Source organism: Arachis duranensis, chromosome 10, assembly GCF_000817695.3.
Source record: "Arachis duranensis cultivar V14167 chromosome 10, aradu.V14167.gnm2.J7QH, whole genome shotgun sequence".
Classification (NCBI taxonomy): domain Eukaryota; kingdom Viridiplantae; phylum Streptophyta; class Magnoliopsida; order Fabales; family Fabaceae; genus Arachis; species Arachis duranensis.
This window is the reverse complement of record NC_029781.3, coordinates 101698699-101713609: the sequence shown is the minus strand read 5'-3', so window position 1 is coordinate 101713609 and position 14911 is coordinate 101698699.

The window sequence follows — 14911 nt, the reverse complement described above, 5'->3', positions numbered from 1 at the left end:
ATAGAGAAGAGCCTGGGAAACCGATCTTTCAAGGAGCCACTTTGTAACCAAACATCCTCCCAAAACCGAGTCCGCTGTCCATCACCAAGCTCCATAGCCAGTCCTGTAATCATCTTATCCCTGATATGTTGCTCCTTAATTTGTAAATGGCAGATATCCTTCCATGGGCCTCCTCTGGAAGGCAGAGCTTGAGTGGACAGTAACTCATTCGGCCTTAAAACATTACAGGAGCAGACCACCTTCTTCCACAACGGGCACTCCTCCTTAGCAAAACGCCACCACCACTTAAGCAACAGTGCAGTGTTTCTAATCATTGCATCTCCAATCCCCAATCCTCCTAGCTTCTTAGGGGCCTGCACCACCTCCCATCTCACCAAAGCCATCCCATTCCTCCCATCCTCCTTACTCCATAGGAATCTTTTCTGCATGAAAATTAACTTCTTAGCAACGGCCTGCGGCATCTTATATAAGCTCAAATAATAAACCGGCAAGCTGTTCAAAACGGATTTAATGAGCACCAACTTTCCTTCTTTGCTTAGCACCTTAGCTTTCCAAAGGCTTAGTTTCTCTTCCACCTTAAATGATAGGCTTCCAGGTCTTGACCAGCCTCGGATTAGCTCCTAGGGGGACTCCAAGGTATTTAACCGGGAGAGTATCTTCCTTACAACCCCACATCCCACACATTCTTTGTATCCACTGCTCTTCACAGTTGATAGGGATCAAACTGAATTTTTCGAAGTTGATACTGAGCCCTGACATCAACTCAAACCATCGCAGGTGCCGCTTGTAATTCTTCATAGTCTCCTCTTCTGGTGGGCAGAACAGGATAGTGTCATCAGCAAACTAGAGGTGTGATAGCTCCACCGATCTCGCCCAACCACCAAGGAAGAAATCCGTCCGTTCCTAACTGCCTCACCAACCATTCGATGCAGAACATCCACAACCAACACAAACAATAATGGAGATAGCGGGTCACCTTGCCTCAAGCCCCTTTGCATTTTAAAAGGTTTTGATGTCGAGCCGTTGATTAAGACCGACATAGAAGCTGTGGTCACACACTCCATAACCCACACTCGCCACCTGTGCCCAAAGCCCATCTTTTGCAGCACAATATCAACAAAGATCCATCTGACTCTGTCATATGCCTTTTGGAAGTCTAACTTGATAATGGCTGCCTTTTTTTCTCCTTTTATGCCAGTGCACTGTTTTACACGCTATAAGAGCCCCATCATGAATTTTCCTACCCTTCACAAAAGCACTCTGAGTCTCCCCTGCCAACCCTGGCATCATTGCTCGCATCCTCTTAACTAACACCTTCGAAACAACCTTGTATACACAGCCAACCATGCTAATAGGTCTGAGGTCTTTAATCTCCTTCGCACCAAGGAACTTAGGAGCCAGCGCAACCCATGCAATGTTGGAGTCTGTTGGTAACCTCGACGTTTGAAAAAATCCCATCACAACTGCCGTAAATTCAGCCCCAATATCATTTCAGCACCTCTTAATGAAATTCATGTTGTACTCATCACAGCCTGGTGCCTTAGATGACTCACAATCTCATACTGCCTCCCTATTTCTTTAGCCGATGGCAATACTTCTAAAGTCCTAGATTCTTCCTCATCAATCATTTCCACTAGACCATCTCTGAAACCCAGCAAAGGAGCGTCCTCCTGGTAGTACAGATCCTTATTGAAATCTCTAATAGCTATTTTAATTCTAGCTTGGTTTCTTACCAGTCTGCCATTCACTATCAGAGCATCAACTCGATTATTCCTCCTTCTTGCCGATGCTATATTGTGGAAGTATCTTATGTTCCTGTTCATTTCATTTGCGTGCCGAGATCGAGACATTTGCTTCCAGTGGATTTCTTTCCTCGCGTACCACTTCTCACAGCAAGTAACAAACGCCTTCCTTCTAGCCTCAATAGTTCCATCATACACTCCATTGCTTACCAAATCATCAACCTTTTTGATCTCTTCTTCCAATTGCAAGATCTTCTAGACCATCCCAATAAAGTTTGCCTTGTGCCACCTTCCCGCAGATCCGTTAATGCCTTCAATTTATCTGGAAACTGCATCTCCCCTAAACTCCTCCATTCCTCCTTAACCATACTAAGAAAACCTTCATGAGTAAACCACGAATCAAGACTTCGAAAAGGCCTAGGACCACGCCGCATCATTTTATCATCCACAATAATCGGACAATGATCTGACAGGCCCCTAGGGCCGCCTCTCAAACGGGTCTCAGGGAACTCCTCTAACCATTCTATATTAACCATAGCTCTATCAATACGACTACAAGAGCGACCTCGGAACCACGTAAACTTGCGATCTGTAAGCGGCAGATCCACTAAATGCATGTCTTGAATCCAAATCTTGAATTCTTTAGTAGAAAGAGGTAGGCTCACAGTGTCTTTCCGTTCTTCCACATTCACTATCTCATTAAAGTCCTTCATGAAACAGCAAAGGACCTGACACAGCCCAGCAATGTAGCTCAACTCCTCCCACACACAGCTCTTCTCCTCTCTACTATGTGCACCATAGACCAAGAAAAAAGCATAGCTGAAATTGTTTCTTAGTAAGACACCTTCCACACATTACCACCTTTCCCCCTTATAGCAGTTATTCAATTTAAAAAACAAATCATCCCAAATCATCAAGAGGCCACCGGATGCACCATCTGATCCTACATATTCCCATCCAGCCCCATCATACCCACATAGCTTTCCAACATCAAACTTCGTCACAGTCTGTCGTTTAGTCTCAATCAAGCCTACCATACTCAGTTTATGTTTATTTTTTAAATCCTTCAACATTCTCATTTTTCCGTCCCCCCGTAACTCCTTAACATTTCAAGAACTGAAAGTCATTTAGAACTATTAGTACACACCTGCTTTTTGTTTTTGGGTCTGAATCGTCTCATCTTCGTCTTTTGTTTCACCAATTTTCTCCTATGTGCTATTTCTTCATTTTGTGCCTGGAGAATTGCCATTATGTCATCTTCTTCATTGTACAGCACAGTACCTAATTCCTTTGCCAGCTCCCAGGTCAATTTATTTTCCAACAACTGATCCTCTAGGCACTGAGAGTCGCTTGCGTCTTCCTCTTTATCATAGTTCCCCTGCCCCGGTCCGGAACCTCCGCGACTTCCCTCAGCCCGTCCAGCAGCCCGACTATCTCCACTATGGCCCAGAACGCTTCCTTGTACAGTTTCCAGATTGTTATTTAAATTATTTTTTATCAATAATAGATATAGACTTATTTATTATAATTTTTTTTAGTGAGAGTACATAAAGAATACATAGTATATAAAGTGTAATAACTCAACAGATATTTATAAGGAGATTTTTCACTTTCTTCAATAATAAGAATAACTTTTTTTCTCTCTTAATCTCTTCTGGTTCATCAAACCATAACATCACAGCTCGAACAACTTCAAGCATTAGATTTTTTCATGGTGCGGTGAGCATGCAAAGCAACAAGCAGATCGCCAGTCCCACCACCGCCGGTGCCACTATCCGCCTTTTCCTCCACAGCTGCCTCCCTAACGGCTGCGATGCCTCCGTCCTCATTTCATCCACCTCCTTCAACAAAGTCGAGCACGACAACGAAGTCAACCTCTTCCTCCCCCAGCTACAGCATCGATGCCATCGTCCGGGCCAAAACCGCTTTCGACCTCGCCTATCCAAACACAGTTGTGTTTCCTGCGCTGACATCGCCACCTGCGACCTCGTCACCATGGCCGACAGCCCTTACTACCCCGTCCACCTCGGCTGTCACGACCGGCCGCGTGTCCAGATCCTCCAACGTCGACGGCAACCTCCCTAAGCCAACAATGCCAATGTCTCAAATCATCGAGATCTTCACAAAGAGAGGATTCTCTGTTGAAGAAATGGTGGCGTTCCCCGAAGGTCACACCATCGGATTCTCTCCCTGTAACCAAATCAGCAACAATCTCTATAACCCACGCAGCTTACTTTATCAACTTTGCCAACTCTAACTCTTTATATCCTATCTCACAACACTTGTCATATGATTAACTAAATCCAAAATATAAGTCACTTTCTCTAGCCATCACCTCAAATTCAGAATCTAACACTGATGAGAAAACGGCCGCACATGAATGTTGGAGAAAAGTAATATAAGATAAATTGACAGCTCTAGATTAGGACAGAACTTGGTGTCTCACTCAATTTCCAAAAGGAAAGAAGGCTGTGGATAGCAAATGGATTTTTCGGATAAAATTCAATCTCGATGGCACCATAGAGAGACACAAAGCGAGACTAGTCGCAAAAGGATTCACTCAAGTGCAAGGAATAGATTATGGTGATACTTTTAGTCCAGTTGTCAAAATGACTAACCTATGAGTAATGTTAGCATTAGCAGTGGTAAAGAAATAGCATTTGAAACAGCTGAACACGTCTTCCTTCACGAAGATTTGGACAAAAAAATTATATGAAGATACCACTTGGTTTGGCCGTGTCAAGTTTGGTTTGTAAATTGCAAGAGCGTCTATATGGGCTTAAGCAAGCAAAGCAAACAATGGAACATTAATCTCACTCATACTCTTGTCAATGCTAGTTATAAGCAGTCTTTTTATGATCATTCACTCAAAACAATCCGAAAGCTTCACTGTCATTATAGTACATGTTGATGGCTTGGTTTTAATTGGGAATGACATTGGCGAAATCAATACCACCAAGCAAATTTTAGATGACAAATTCAAAATAAAGGATCTTGGTGATCTCAAGTACTTCTTGAAAATGGAAGTAGGACGCTATAACTCTGGAATTCACATTTATCAGCGGAAATACGTCTTGGACCTTCTCAAGAATTCTTGTTATCTATATTGCAAGCCTCGCTCCACTCCTTTTAATTATAGTCAGAAACTTTTGAAGGAATCCAGTACCATTTTACACACAGCTCATCGGCCGACTCCTTTACCTCACAAATACCAGATCCGATATCTCTTATGGTGTGGGACATTTGAGTAAGTTTTTGGACTGTGCAACCACTTCTGCGTACTCCGATATTTAAAGGCCAGACCTGCAACTGGTATATTCTTCTTCTTTACTTCTAATTTGCATCTCACCGAATTTGCCGATGCTGACTGAGCTACCTGTACCGATACTCATCCTTCTGTTTTCGGTTATTACTTCATGCTTAGAAACTCTCTTGTTAGCTGGAAGAATAAAAAGCAAACCGTAGTTGCCAAGTCCTCTGCAGAAGCTGAATATAAGTCTCTTGTTGTTGCCACTTGTGAAGTTAGTTGGTTATCTTTCTTAAAAGATTTTATTGGTTTGTCGTTTCAAAAGTCTATCACTCTATTCTGTGATAACCAGTCATCCATTCACATTGCCATAATCTCATCTTTCATGAAAGAACTAAACACATTGAAATGGACTACTAGGATGGCAATCGGGGAAGCCCGCTCCGGCAGAAGCCCGCCTTTTGGTGGGTTGGCCCACCTCGCCTCGCCTAGTGAGGCGGTCTTAGAATCCCACCCCGCCCTGACTACGGGCTTGCGAGATGGCGGGCTAAACCCACTAAAACTCCTCTTTTTTTTAACTATTAACCACTAAATAATATATATATAATTTCACAACCATATTACTTTTATAATTTCTAAAGGCATAAAAAAAATTATATTTTTTATATTCACAAACATGAAAATCTTTGTAATTATAAATATCTAATAAACATAATTATAAACTAAATTTTCATCTAAAACATAATTATAAATATTCTCTCCAAAAAAATAAACATAGTCCAAAACATAATTATAAATATTATCTCCAAAACAACATAAATATAATCCAAAATACTCAATTTTCATCTTCATACTCTTGTAAGTTAGGTTGGGAGAAGTTGGATTTTGGCAAAAAAAATTATAAAAATACCTGTTACAAAAGAACTAATCCCGGTAAAGAAGCTCGTCCTGCCCCACCAAAATCCGCGGTTTAAGCGGTGCGGGTTAGACCGGCTTTGGTTCTTTGGCTATCCCAATTTTTTAGCACGGCTCGTCTTTTTGGCAGGTTGTGCGAGCCGACCCGACGGGTTACGCGGGCCGGCCCAACGGGTTTAGACCCGTTTGCCACCCCTAAAAGCATTTGTCTAGCAACTTGTTGATTTTCTTACCAAAGCTCTGTCACCTGGTCCTTTCCTTACTAATGTTTTCAAGTTATGCTTGTTAGATTTATACAATTCTTGCTTGTAGGAGGGTGTTACCTAAATTATTTTTTTTATCAATATTAGATTTAGGCTTATTTGTTATAATTTTTTTTGTGAGAGTACATAAGGAGTACATAGTATATAAAGTATAATAACTCAACATATATTCTTAAGGAGATTTTTCATTCTCTTGAACAATGAGAATAACTTTTTTTTCTCTCTTAATCTCTTATACTTCATCAAACTATCTTATGGTTTCAGTGGCTAAGAGAAGGGGGGTTGAATCTTAGCCCCTTTTTCTTGATTACACTTTTTGGTCTTTGAGGAGACTTTTCTGTTTTTGTCTCATCCCTAGCCACGAGACTTTTTACTTTTGTCTCGTCACTTGGCACGAGACATTTTTTATTTTAGCTCCTGTACAGCAGAAACAGAAATGAAGAAGTAGAGAGAGAAGATTACACCCAGATATATCCTGGTTCAACTGCTAAGTGCAATGCAGCCTACATCCAGTCTCCATCACAACAATGATGGAATTTCACTATAATCATCCATATTACAAATTATAAAGTGCTAACCCAACTTACAAGGGGATTCCCACAGAATCATGAAACACAACATAGATGAACAAAGGAACTCTAAGGACATCTATGGCTTTTTCTTTTAATTTTGCACTATCTGCCTTTTTCCGCTCTATGGCTTTTTTATACAACCTCACTGTTTGTCTTTTTCCATGAGACTCGAGACATGACAAAATTAAACAGAAAAATTACAAAACAGAATACATTGAAGGAGAAGAAAATCTGTAAGCTTAGGTAGCTATGAGACTTCTGTGCCTTGCACTTTCACTTTCTTTCCATGAATCAAACCGTGACTGTTCACTCCTTTTATAGAGAAGAGAAGCCTTCACAGTTGAAACAAAACCAAGCTTAAACTTTTTTCCTTCAAAAACAAATCCGGTTCAGCCACAGAGAGAGAAGAGGTAACTCATGCATAACCCAACATGCAAATACCTCTAGTTCTTCCTTGGTCATTCACTCTTCATCAATCCGAGCGCTCCATCCTTGGCTTGCTCTCCAAGATGGATTTCTGGCCCTTGATGCTTCATGATGATGATGGCTTCATCTGCTCCAATCTCTGTCTCTTCCATCACTTCGCCACTCTAGCTACTTCCTATGGTGGTTGAGCAGAATCAGAGACATGCCATGCCTCCAAGAATCTCCTCTTTGCTGGCCGAATCTCCTTCTTTCTTTTTGAGTATGAAGGATCCGAGATTACCTCACCAAATCTTACCACTTTTGGTGATAATATCAGCCATAGCATACTTTTCTTTTGTTATGTTTTCTTGCCATCATTAGTTTGATGGTCTTGAAGCATGCATTTTCTTCTTTCTTTTGGTTGCTGAACATAGCTTCCATTGTTTCCTGGACAATGACCGAAGGAGAAGAAGGAAAGAGATGAGAGAGAATAAACAATCTTGGAAGAAAAGCAATTAAATGAGTTAAACCAATTAATTGGTAAAAATTGCTTTTACTTCCCTTAGAGTGGCGTGTAGCAATGATGCCTTCAATCAAATCAATGTCAAATTCTCTCTCATGTTTCCAATGCCAGCAAATTAAGTTTTGAAATCCATCCCTTAACAAGAAATGGAATCCGTTGAAAGCATGGAGCCAACTTGCTTTCTTTTTAATTTGGTTTCGGACCAAACCTGGAAATATTTATCAAAATTAATATTGGGCTTGGTAGCAACAAAATTTAATCTGACCCAATTAGTAACATTTGCTTTTCTGATGAATTTTTGGATCATGCATAAAACAAATAGGAAAGCATTTTCAGCTTGGACTTGGATTAAGTTGGCCCAAGTAACATAAAAAATCAATTCAGCCATATTCATCATATATTATCAAAACTAAAGGCCGAATGTGATTGGGCTTGCACCAGAAATTTGTTTTTCGGCCCAATATTAAAACCTGCGTCACAAAATTATTAATTAACACATATTTAATGAAAATCATATTAATAATTTTGTAATTGATTATTTCAATAATGTTTGTTTATCACAAATATTAATTTGGAGTTTTTCAAACTCATCACTATCAACATTACAGTTTGAACAACTTAAGGCATGAGATTTTGTTCAATTATTTGTAAAAAAATATATTTTAAAATATAAAATATATATTAAAAATATATTAAATAATGTATATAATGATTTATTTAATTAATGATTTGTTTATGCACATAGATAGAATAAACTTCTAAAAGAACCCGCATTGGATCTTCATGCACTATCAACTATTACATCATCTTGGATTTTTATTATTATTGTTATTCGGATACATCTAAAAGAATCATTAGCAATTTTTCTTTAATAAAATTATTTAATGATTTTATTTTCAAAACAAATTAAATACAAAATAATTCAAAAAATCTAATATGTGTCATGAAAAATACCTTTAACCATGAGAAATTCTCATGTGTTTCAAAAGCAAGTTAGTGCAATTGTTCTAATCAATTAATTGTATTTCACATCAGTATTATAAGTATTATTATTTTTACTTTAAAATTTAAAAACATTAATAAAACAAAAACTAATATCAAACTGTCGAAAAACAAAAGAGTTAAATAAAATACACCTTAAAAATAAATTAAATAATATATAAATTTATATATAAATACATAATAAATAATTTAGTGGTTGATTTTTTGTTTTACACAATAACTTTTTATACTTACACGATGTTTAAGCCTTCGTTTTCTGGAAGTAATTAATAATTAGAATTGTCAGTTGTGGTACTTGATTTGATTTTTATTTTCTCTTTCTGGAAATAATAAGTTAAACTTACAACCAAAAAAACCATTGATTATAAAATTAATAAACCAAACTCACATTAATTATATTTAGACGATAACATAAACTAATAATAAATACCAATATTAAAAACAATAAATTGTTATTATATATTAATAAAGCAGTTCATGCCAGGAAGCTTGGATATGAGAAAGGCATGAACCAATGCCGCCTCTGACCTTATGAGACCTTTTGTTCAAAATAGAACTTTAAAATGATATTATTGTTTATGTTCCTACTCTTTTTTATACATTATCTTGTTAAACATGTGTGTGTATAACTGTATATAAATCCCATAAACAATATATTTCAATCAGAGAATAACATAATGAAATAAGATATATTTATTTAATAAAAAATACATATTTTTATTATATATATATTTAGGCATAATTAGAATACTCTGACACTAAACACTTAAATTGAAATTTTCCAAGAATCTTGGATTCCCATGACCATGAGAATCACCGTACCACATGTTTTCATTGCAGTAATTTCATAGGGTTGTGTGGATGTGCATTGATTTTGGAGTTGTGGGAATCTCAATCAACGGAATCTATTCAGAAATTGTGGGCGATGGAATCTGAACCTTGGACTTAGCTCCACCCTTAATTTTCTCCGTTGAATTATTACAACGGTGTTTTATATTTTTGTGGATGGAATCGAATAATGGAAAAAAATTTTTTTTGACATATTCATTTTGAGTGTATGCTAGGTGTTTTATTTATTTATTTATTTTTATACTTTTCGGCGTGGAATCACTTTCGACTTAGACTTTTTGTGACAATTATACGTGTTGCCTTATCTCCTTTGATCTTACTAAATTGATGTCTCATTTATTAGAACATCTTTTTTCAAAGCCACGAACGGTCAATGTTGAAAATTTAATTTTTTAACAATAAAATTCTTCTTATATTAGTCTTCAAGAAATTTCCAAAGTCCAAAGTCCATATTCCTTGTAAAAAAATTTATTTTTTTTAATTTAATAAAAATATATAGTATGTATAAGAATTTGTTTGAGTGTCATTCAGATATTAAAAAAAATTAGTAAAAATTTTTATTTTTATATTGTTATATCTAAATATAATTAATAAATAAAAAAATATTTTATATAAAATATCTAAACATAAAATTATTTTTATTTTTTTTAAAATTTATTCAAATAAGTCCTAAAATTTTTTATTAATCTAATTTTTTTTTAATCTTGTTCGATAGTAAATAAATACATTGTTTCACATATAACATACAAACAAAACAGCTTTTATAATAACATTTTTAATAATTTATTATATTTTGGTGCATCGCTTATATTATTTTTCTATTCTGAAAGTTCAATGTGTGATAAGCATGCAATTGAAGGGGGAAGTGGACGTGACATGTTTTTTTAAAATGAAGAATTATTATTGGTTAATATATATCAAGTGGGGGAACAATCGTTTCCCAAAATGAAGGTCACAGCAAATGCATGAAAATGATGATAAGAATATTCTCACCATTTATTAATCAATGTGAAAAGAGTGAAGTAGACACGTGAAAAGAGATAAATTGCATTTTCATGCGAATGATGATGATGTGAAGTTTAACCATTTAATTTATTAATTAAGAGGTAACCATTTTACTGTACTGACGGGGACATGACTAATTATTATTATATAATCGATTATTTTATGTATATATCAAAATCAGTTACTAAAATAAGTAATTAATATAAAATACAGGTTAAAATATAAATATATATTAAAAATAAATTGATTATGTTAAATTACATATTTTTTGGGTCAAGGCATGAAACCAAGTCAAGTTCAAATTCGAAAAAATAGTTTTCTATCAGATTGATGATCGTCTTCTCTTACTCTTTCATGGTGAAACATTGTGCGAATTTTTCTTCCCTAACAACGGCTCTGTCGTTACTATCTCGGTTACAGTCGGTTCTGTCGTTGCCGACGATTCTGCTTCCGTTGACTGTCGATGACTCTGTAACCAGATTATAGTAGAGTAGATCGATAGTTTGTCCAAAAGAAAGAAAGCGATCAGTTATAAATAGGTCTTTAAGGCTAAATTTAAGTCTAATGGTGAAGTTGAGCGATATAAAGCCAGTTTGGTAGCAAAGAGATTCACCTAAATTGCTGGGTTCGATTTTTTCGATATGTTTAGTCTTGTGATTAAGCTAACTACTTTGAGAGTCTTGCTCACCATTGCTTCAACTAGAAACTAATTTGTGCATTAGCTCGATGTCAATACTGCGTTCTTACACGGTGACTTACTCGAAGAAGTGTACATGAAGCCACCCTTAGGTCTTTAAGTCCCACCTGGTTCTGTCTGCAAACTACAATGCCCTTTGTATGGCCTCAAACAAACCAACCGCCAATGGCACCAGAAATTATGTTGCGTGCTCATTCAGTTTGGTTACTCTCAGTCCAAGGTCGATAGTTGTTTGTTTACTAAGTCCACAGCTGCATCATTCACTTGCATCCTTGTGTACGTGGACGACTTGGTTTTAGGCGGGAATGATCTTAGAGAGATTGAGAGAGTGAAATACTTGCTTGATGACAAGTTTAAAATCAAGGATCTTGGGGAATTAAAATTCTTCTTAGGGCTCGAGTTCGCTAGAAGCCACAGAGACATAGCAATGTATCAAAGAAAATACACATTGGACTTTCTTGAGGAATTTGGACTACAAGATGCAAAATAAGTCACCACACCTATGGATTACACCACAAAATTGTCAAAGTTGTTAGGGAATCAATTGCAGAATGTTTCTGCATACAGAAGACTGATTGGGCGGCTGATCTATTTGACAAATACTCGTCCGAACATATGTTTTGCAGTAAGTAAGATAAGTTAATACCTGGACTGTGCAACTGATACCCACTTCAAGGCAGCACTCCATGTCTTGAGGTATCTCAAAGGTACTCCAGTCAAAGGTGTTCTATTCTTAGCTTCAGACCACCTCAACTTGACAGCATTCTCTGACTCATATTGGGGAGCTTGTCCCGATACTCACCGGTCTGTGTCTGGATTTTGTTTTTTTCTTAGCAAGTCCCTGGTGTCATGGCGATGCAAGAAACAGCAAACTGTTGCGCGCTCCTCTGCGGAAGCGGGGTATCGACCAATGGCGCTCGCCATATGTGAAGGTATCTGGCTTTCTTTCCTTCGTCGAGATTTTTGCGCAACACCTCTGAAGCCAATTACCCTGTTCTGTGACAACCAGTCTGCATTACATATCGCAGCCAATCCTGTGTTTCACAAATGAACAAAACACATCGAGATTGACTGCCACACTGTGAGAGAGAAGGTCCAAGAAGGCACTTTGAAACTGCTCCCTGTTTCATTAGCAAATCAGGTTGCTAATATTTTGACTAAGCCTCTAGCACCTAATCCTTTCTTGTCTTGTGAAGTCAAGTTGGGTCTGATTAATTTTTACACCCCCAACTTGCGGGGGGATGTAGCCAGATTATAGTAGAGTAGATCGATAGTTTGGCAGCATGTATAACAAGCTGTCCCATTTAGTAAATTAACATCAGAATTAGTTAGAGTAGTGTAAGGAATTCAGTCAGGCAATTATCAAATGTGTGACTCACATTAAGTGTATATATATCAATTTAAAATAATGAAATCACACTTTTTGCCTCTCTTTATTATCTCACATTTTCTGAGTCTCCCTCTCTTGTGTGGAGCAACTCCTCTGCCTCACCACCACACTCTGCAACCGAACAGAGTTTCTTGAGCCTCTGTTCCCGCTGCTGTTGACTCTGCTTCTGCCACCGATGACTCTGCTACTGTCGCTGATGACGCTGGTGTGACCTTCAAAGTTGTCCCGTCTTCGCTTCACTTCTACGCATTGTAATTCCTTTATATTAGGCATGTGATGAAGGTGAAGGTGCAGTTGAATAACCATGGATCAGATGTCATTCTTCTCTGAAACTCCATAACCACCGCAGCACCGTCCCACTGGCCTTCATCACCACAGCGCTCAAAATTCCATTCTGATGCTTGCTCTTTTCTTATTGGATATCGTGCCACACTCCGCGCCATTTATTCGGATGCTTGCTCTTCTCATCACTTGTGGCTAGGCGATTTCTTCGACTCTTAGGGATCTGCAACTCTCTCACCGAACTCTGCCAATTCTTTTTCCTTGTCCTCGAGAATGACTTCTACCACTAGCACTTGTTCTGCAAGCACAACAGCATCTCTGAAGTCTCATATGTCTTTGACATCGTCGACGATCATAACAAGTTCGGTATACTTTTTCATACCATGCTAAAAGAATATGCAAAAAATTTTTCTTTGTCTAAAGTCTTAGGATTTCACTATAAGATAAGGTCTAATGAGTTAAGTATGATGCATATAAGATGTCTGATAGAATGATGCATATAAGATGTCTGATAGAATGTCTTATAAAAAATTTTCCTATAAAAGCAGAAGAGGATGATGGAAGGATTAACACGACCAAGTTCGTTATCTTTCAGGGATAAATTGAGTAATTTATTTTTTTAAGAACAAAATTAGAAATTGAAATATCTTTTAAGAACGATTTGATTATTAACTAAAAAAATACTTATTACATCTATTTTTTTTCCCTTATAGAAATGTTATATGTAATTAACAATGACTGCATTACTTTGAACCTGTGGATTTGTCACGTTTATTTGTCCTATCCTTTTGCTTTATTTTAATTTATTTATTCTTTTAAGAAAAAGAAAACGTTTGTAAAGATTTTGTGAAGAAAATAATAGAGTTGCTTCATCATCACTGACTATGCATGAAATCTGGAAGCTTCATGGTATGGAGATTCGTGTTCAGTGTTCACGCCCCACCTATTCAAATATTTTACTCCCATTTGAGAATTTATGGAAGAAAGCTAGCTACCACATTTTATATTGGGACCACCAACATTACCAAATTTAAGATATGTTTAATTTGCTCAAATCAGAAATAAATTCTAACAGAATAATGTGCGACTTGTTTTTCATGCTAAAATTCATTGGCTATAGTTCAATTCATTCTAGTATAGTAGTGAAACACTGAAACCTACATGTATTGCTAATTTGTGAGAGATTTATTCAGTGCTTATCATTAAATAAATATTTTTATTTTTGATATGGGTTGACAATAGTATTTTGTTAAATTTTGTTAGATTATGGATGGTTAAAGTATTAATTTTAAATGCGACACCGTTTTTTAATTTGGGATAAAGAAATTGCAAATTTTTTGATTTTTTTATTTTTAAGAGATACAAAAATTAGACTATCCAATTTTTATGATACAAAAATCGAATCTTTTAATTTCTAAAATCAGATCATCTAATTTCTATTTTAAAAAATTTAAAAAATTTAAGATACAAAAATTAGACTCTCTAATTTATGTACCTTTTATAATATTAAAAAATATCAAAAATTATAATATTTAGTATATCACAATATATTATTTACTAATTTATTGTTAATAATAATTAATTATTATATTTTAAACACATGTATAAAAAGATATTCGAAAAATATATATAAAGACAGACACTTCCATAGCGAAATTGATATTTTATATTCTAACAGATATATTATTCTACTTTATTTGACATTACACCAATTATAATTTTTACAATTAGAGTCACAGGATATTTTCAAACATTTTAAACGTTTTCAGTTAAGAACAAGTTAGGTTTCATCATCATAAACATATTTGTTATATTAAATTTTAATATTAGTTAGAAAAGAGATCATTCATCACCTAATATTTGTTCTGTGATAGGCCTTAAACATTAACCCACTTGCATTTTCTGATAGCGCAATATCCGCATAATGTTACATACATGTCCCCATCAATTTTATCATTCATCTATGACTTTTATTATCTTAAAAATGAAAGAAGAGAAAAAATGTAAGGAACAGTAGTA